This window comes from Durio zibethinus, unplaced genomic scaffold (genome assembly GCF_047325235.1).
Source record: "Durio zibethinus cultivar Kanyao isolate XHJ-2024 unplaced genomic scaffold, ASM4732523v1 HiC_scaffold_2, whole genome shotgun sequence".
NCBI lineage: Eukaryota > Viridiplantae > Streptophyta > Magnoliopsida > Malvales > Malvaceae > Durio > Durio zibethinus.
Window position 1 is genome coordinate 2,528,497 of NW_028323043.1, and position 7,500 is coordinate 2,535,996.

The following is a 7,500-nucleotide window of genomic DNA, read 5'->3' on the forward strand; positions in this document are numbered from 1 at the left end:
TCAGGCCCTTAGCAACAGTATCGACTGCCCGCACGCATGATTGACACCCTACATCATGCTGGTCCCGCAAGGGGACTTGGGTGGACTGCCCCAGTGGCAGCACACCATCCCGACTGGCCGCAGGGGTCTAGCAGCACGCCTACCCGCTAGTCCGCACGCCCCTTTTTCTCGATGGCATCCCTCATACGTAAACACCATCACATGATCCTTCCGGCTCGAGGAGGGGAAAACCGACGGGCATAACGGATTCTACCGTCTAACCCCCTGTCTCCATGCAAAGGCGCGATACGAGGCCCGCCGACCCCAACCGTCCCCGGGTTTACCTTACCCGAGAAAACATCGTGCCACGCTCGTGACCCTACGATGCCCGCCCACCTAGACACCACGAGTGCCTAGGAGTAGCTCACTTCAGACTAGCCAGGCCCCCGCCTGCCCGCTAGCCAAGGGGGTGGTGGAGAGCTGACACCAATCATCCCCCTATAAAGAGCGTTAGAGATTTTCCCAATACGCTACCAGTGACCGTAAGAATGTCTGAAACGGGGACACTTTTCTGCCCAGCCATGTCGGGGTCTTTCTCCGGCTAACTCAGGGCCCCGTAACCTTCCCTTTGGTCACCATTGCTCCTTGATACTGCTCGCTGCTCCACCAACCCACTCGAAGGTGCCCGCATATTGCTTCCACTAATGGCACCCGCCAGGATACTTGGCTTGAAGGTGTCCGACCATTGTCCCGAACTTCCCCGCGTATCTTGCGGCCCGGGGCTCCCATTGCCCCTACAACATGTTAGCATCATGTTCCAAAGCTCCGAATGCACGCCTTCATTCCTTAGAACCGCTTTCCCACCAGCTCGGTCTCGACCGCTGCTCGGTTCAGGGTCAGTCATGGCAGGACCAAGGCCTGACCATGACACTCTCCCCCACTTACTATGTCGATGCCCTCATCGACGCCAAGACCACACCCAACTATCCTGTTGCACACAGCTGACATTTCCTCATATGTCTCTTACTGGTGCTCTCAAGGATTGGGTTGAGGTCCCGTCACATGAGGCACCAGGCACAGTACTCGTCCATTGTTGGTGTAGATTGGTCCCATTGTTGCTCAGCTTTGTTGTAGTTCGAACCGCCTAACCTATCTTGGTTGTATTCATATGGGTCATACCATGGCTTCATCCCTTGATCATTGTCAGGTTGCGACCTCGAGGTGCCCTCATTGATCAATGACCCTCAGTAGAATGAATGACCACCGCTTTGCCACTCATTTGGTGCGTCCCACCGGACGTGACCCCTCACACCAACTGCACGCTTGCAGCATCAACTCACTGATGCGCCCCTCTGGACGTGATGCTTAGGTCAACCGCACTCATACGGCACCCTATATGATGACCCTAGCATAGTGGCATTCAAGCACCTTGGTCATCTCCCAACTTGGGTCCTCTCGGCCCCTCCAAGGTCACCTCTCTAGGTGTGGCCCTCAGGCCAACCGCCCCCAAGACGGCACCTTAAAGCGTGCTAATTCAGTCTTTGCCCCCGGCTTGAACACTATGCTCCATCGCCCAAGCTCCTTTATCTTGGCTCAGTCTCGGGGGGGGGGAATTGATAGGTCTCCCCCACTTTTACTGGAAACTCGGCACAGCATTATGCGCAACCCTGTCTCCTCGATGGTTCTATTGCTCGATAGTTTTGATTCCAACCCAGTTCCTAGGGCGTCCCAAAATCCGCTTATACTCGGAGACCCACTGATCTACCAGCACTTTTGGCCCACTGATTTGTTTGACTCGGGGATTCACCCGCTCGATCCTCAAGGTCCACTGACTTGCACGACTGAGGCCTTGTCAACTGGCCGTTTTCCCTTTCTTGTTCCACTGGAAAACATCCTGTCGTGGCCCACTGACCACCACTACTCGTGAAGCCTTCCCTTTCGGCCAATACAAGTTCAATATCCTGGTTCACACACACACTCTCGTGATCCTCTGACCACAAGAACTCATGGTCCACTGACCAACGCAGCTCATGGTCCACTGACCATCTCACTTGTGGCTTCAATCTTCAGCCACTTCATACTCTTCTGTGTAGTAGTCTCATGCTTGGACCCGAATACTTCGGCTTGCACCCCCGCTGGGGCACCTGCACCATACATCAAGTGCACACATTAGTAATTAATCTTGCAACTCGACGCCTCCTGCCCCTCAGGACAAGATTCACTCGGCCCACGTGGCCTGACACAACACCATTTCATGGTGTAAGACCCTTTTCGGATCTCGGTCTCACTACGGTTCCTTTCACCGTAAAGGCATCACATGCCACAACATATGCCAACACCTTTTTCTAGGTGAGGCTAGACTCTGGTGCCCTTTTTCTAGGCGTCCAAGAGTCTACTCGAGAGCCATTTTACATAGGCCCAATATTTCCCATCGCATGCAACGGTGGCCCTTTCTCGAGCCCCCATAGGCACAAAAACTGCATTTGTGTCTCGATAGCTCCATTCGGGCTTGGCACCACCGTAATTTCGCATCACCAGACCCACACATGGGGTCGCATAACTCTCGCCACTGAGCCAACCTAGGCTCTGATACCAAGTGTCACGGTCCGCGCGTTCCTTCTATTGAAACCACGCGTCCGTGTGGCACCAAGACTAATCCTAGTCAAGGTCAGCCTTCTATCGTGCCCATTTTCCGCCGCGGACAACCCTATTCCAGTCCACGATCCTCGAATGCTCATAGGGATGCATAGTCCCGGTTCTCATGGCCTTGAGGCCTCTTGACATGGTGCGAACCCAGCATCATGCCCGCCCGCATCGTTCGCAGGCTCCTATATTGAGTTTACGCCAGCACCCCACCTAAGCTGGTCAACAGCCCAACTCGGAGCCTCTAGGCTCATTTCGTCCCACGAGACTCGGTTCTTAGGGCTCAGGCCCTTAGCAACAGTATCGACTGCCCGCACGCATGATTGACACCCTACATCATGCTGGTCCCGCAAGGGGACTTGGGTGGACTGCCCCAGTGGCAGCACACCATCCCGACTGGCCGCAGGGGTCTAGCAGCACGCCTACCCGCTAGTCCGCACGCCCCTTTTTCTCGATGGCATCCCTCATACGTAAACACCATCACATGATCCTTCCGGCTCGAGGAGGGGAAAACCGACGGGCATAACGGATTCTACCGTCTAACCCCCTGTCTCCATGCAAAGGCGCGATACGAGGCCCGCCGGCCCCAACCGTCCCCGGGTTTACCTTACCCGAGAAAACATCGTGCCACGCTCGTGACCCTACGATGCCCGCCCACCTAGACACCACGAGTGCCTAGGAGTAGCTCACTTCAGACTAGCCAGGCCCCCGCCTGCCCGCTAGCCAAGGGGGTGGTGGAGAGCTGACACCAATCATCCCCCTATAAAGAGCGTTAGAGATTTTCCCAATACGCTACCAGTGACCGTAAGAATGTCTGAAACGGGGACACTTTTCTGCCCAGCCATGTCGGGGTCTTTCTCCGGCTAACTCAGGGCCCCGTAACCTTCCCTTTGGTCACCATTGCTCCTTGATACTGCTCGCTGCTCCACCAACCCACTCGAAGGTGCCCGCATATTGCTTCCACTAATGGCACCCGCCAGGATACTTGGCTTGAAGGTGTCCGACCATTGTCCCGAACTTCCCCGCGTATCTTGCGGCCCGGGGCTCCCATTGCCCCTACAACATGTTAGCATCATGTTCCAAAGCTCCGAATGCACGCCTTCATTCCTTAGAACCGCTTTCCCACCAGCTCGGTCTCGACCGCTGCTCGGTTCAGGGTCAGTCATGGCAGGACCAAGGCCTGACCATGACACTGAGCCTTGGTGCGGGCGGTTGCCTCGAGCACCATCGGCAGACCCTGGGCCCTGGTGCGGCCGGTTGCCCCGATAACCATCGGCACACGCTGGGCCCTGGAGCGGCCGGTTGCCTCGATCACCATCGGCAAAAGCTGGGCCCTGGTGCGGGCGCTTGCCTCGACCACCATCGGCACACGCTGGGCACTGGTGCGGGCGCTTGCCTCGACCACCATCGGCACACGCTGGGCCCTGGTGCGGGCGCCTGCCTCGATCACCATCGGCACACGCTGGGCCCTGGTGCGGGCGGTTGCCCCCAGCACCATCGGCACACGTTGGGCCCTGGTGCGGGCGCTTGCCTCGACCACCATCGGCACACGCTGGGCCCTGGTGCGACAGGTTGCCTCGACCACCATCGGCACACGCTGGGCCCTGGTGCGGGCGCTTGCCTCGACCACCATCGGCACACGCTCGGCCCTGGTGCGGTCGGTTGCCTCGAGCACCATCGGCACACGCTGGGCCCTGGTGCGGGCGGTTGCCTCGACCACCATCGGCACACGCTGGGCCCTGGTGCGGGCGCTTGCCTCGACCACCATCGACACACGCTGGGCCCTGGTGCGGCCGGTTGCCTCGAGCACCATCGGCACACGCTGGGCCCTGGTGCGGTCGGTTGCCTCGACCACCATCGGCACACGCTGGGCCCTGGTGCGGGCGCTTGCCTCGACCACCATCGGCACACGCTGGGCCCTGGTGCGGCAGGTTGCCTCGACCACCATCGGCACACGCTGGGCCCTGGTGCGGCAGGTTGCCTCGAGCACCATCGGCACACGCTGGGCCCTGGTGCGGTCGGTTGCCTCGAACACCATCGGCACACGCTGGGCCCTGGTGCGGCAGCTTGCCTCGACCACCATCGGCACACGCTGGGCCCTGGTGCGGCCGGTTGCCTCGAGCACCATCGGCACACGCTCGGCCCTGGTGCGGCAGGTTGCCTCGACCACCATCGGCAGCCTCGACCACCATCGGCACACGCTGGGCCCTGGTGCGGGCGCTTGCCTCGACCACCATCGGCACACGCTCCGCCCTGGTGCGGTCGGTTGCCTCGAGCACCATCGGCACACGCTGGGCCCTGGTGCGGCAGGTTGCCTCGACCACCATCGGCACACGCTGGGCCCTGGTGCGGGCGCTTGCCTCGACCACCATCGGCACACGCTCCGCCCTGGTGCGGTCGGTTGCCTCGAGCACCATCGGCACACGCTGGGCCCTGGTGCGGCAGGTTGCCTCGACCACCATCGGCACACGCTGGGCCCTGGTGCGGGCGCTTGCCTCGACCACCATCGGCACACGCTGGGCCCTGGTGCGGGCGCTTGCCTCGACCACCATCGGCACACGCTGGGCCCTGGTGCGGCAGGTTGCCTCGACCACCATCGGCACACGCTGGGCCCTGGTGCGGGCGCTTGCCTCGAGCACCATCGGCACACGCTGGGCCCTGGTGCGGTCGGTTGCCTCGAGCACCATCGGCACACGCTGGGCCCTGGTGCGGCAGGTTGCCTCGACCATCATCGGCAGCCTCGACCACCATCGGCACACGCTGGGCCCTGGTGCGGGCGGTTGCCTCGACCACCATCGGCACACGCTGGGCCCTGGTGCGGTCGGTTGCCTCGAGCACCATCGGCACACGCTGGGCCCTGGTGCGGCAGGTTGCCTCGAGCACCATCGGCACACGCTGGGCCCTGGTGCGGCAGGTTGCCTCGACCACCATCGGCACACGCTGGGCCCTGGTGCGGGCGGTTGCCTCGACCACCATCGGCACACGCTGGGCCCTGGTGCGGGCGCTTGCCTCGAGCACCATCCGCACACGCTGGGCCCTGGTGCGGCAGGTTGCCTCGAGCACCATCGGCACACGCTGGGCCCTGGTGCGGCAGGTTGCCTCGAGCACCATCGGCACACGCTGGGCCCTGGTGCGGGAGCTTGCCTCGAGCGCCATCGGCACACGCTGGGCCCTGGTGCGGCAGGTTGCCTCGAGCCCCATCGGCACACGCTGGGCCCTGGTGCGGTCGGTTGCCTCGAGCACCATCGGCACACGCTGGGCGCTGGTGCGGGCGCTTGCCTCGACCAGCATCGGCACACGCTGGGCCCTGGTGCGGCAGGTTGCCTCGATCACCATCGGCACACGCTGGGCCCTGGTGCGACAGGTTGCCTCGAGCACCATCGGCACACTATCGGCCCTGGTGCGGGCGGTTGCCTCGACCACCGTCGGCACACGCTGGGCCCTGGTGCGGGCGCTTGCCTCGAGCACCATCGGCACACGCTGGGCCCTGGTGCGGCAGGTTGCCTCGAGCACCATCGGCACACGCTGGGCCCTGGTGCGGGAGCTTGCCTCGAGCGCCATCGGCACACGCTGGGCCCTGGTGCGGCAGGTTGCCTCGAGCACCATCGGCACACGCTGGGCCCTGGTGCGGTCGGTTGCCTCGAGCACCATCGGCACACGCTGGGCCCTGGTGCGGCAGGTTGCCTCGACCACCATCGGCACACGCTGGGCCCTGGTGCGGGCGCTTGCCTCGACCACCATCGGCACACGCTGGGCCCTGGTGCGGGCGCTTGCCTCGACCACCATCGGCACACGCTGGGCCCTGGTGCGGCAGGTTGCCTCGACCACCATCGGCACACGCTGGGCCCTGGTGCGGGCGCTTGCCTCGAGCACCATCGGCACACGCTGGGCCCTGGTGCGGTCGGTTGCCTCGAGCACCATCGGCACACGCTGGGCCCTGGTGCGGCAGGTTGCCTCGACCATCATCGGCAGCCTCGACCACCATCGGCACACGCTGGGCCCTGGTGCGGGCGGTTGCCTCGACCACCATCGGCACACGCTGGGCCCTGGTGCGGTCGGTTGCCTCGAGCACCATCGGCACACGCTGGGCCCTGGTGCGGCAGGTTGCCTCGAGCACCATCGGCACACGCTGGGCCCTGGTGCGGCAGGTTGCCTCGACCACCATCGGCACACGCTGGGCCCTGGTGCGGGCGGTTGCCTCGACCACCATCGGCACACGCTGGGCCCTGGTGCGGGCGCTTGCCTCGAGCACCATCCGCACACGCTGGGCCCTGGTGCGGCAGGTTGCCTCGAGCACCATCGGCACACGCTGGGCCCTGGTGCGGCAGGTTGCCTCGAGCACCATCGGCACACGCTGGGCCCTGGTGCGGGAGCTTGCCTCGAGCGCCATCGGCACACGCTGGGCCCTGGTGCGGCAGGTTGCCTCGAGCACCATCGGCACACGCTGGGCCCTGGTGCGGTCGGTTGCCTCGAGCACCATCGGCACACGCTGGGCGCTGGTGCGGGCGCTTGCCTCGACCAGCATCGGCACACGCTGGGCCCTGGTGCGGCAGGTTGCCTCGATCACCATCGGCACACGCTGGGCCCTGGTGCGACAGGTTGCCTCGAGCACCATCGGCACACTATCGGCCCTGGTGCGGGCGGTTGCCTCGACCACCGTCGGCACACGCTGGGCCCTGGTGCGGGCGCTTGCCTCGAGCACCATCGGCACACGCTGGGCCCTGGTGCGGGCGGTTGCCTCGAGCACCATCGGCACACGCTGGGCCCTGGTGGGTTTAGGCACATCTTCAAATTTCTGCCGTGCCAATGCCATTTTTATGGCTTGTAAATTCATACAATGGTCCCCTAAGCCTTCACGTGAAGTTTCGTTGGAAGATG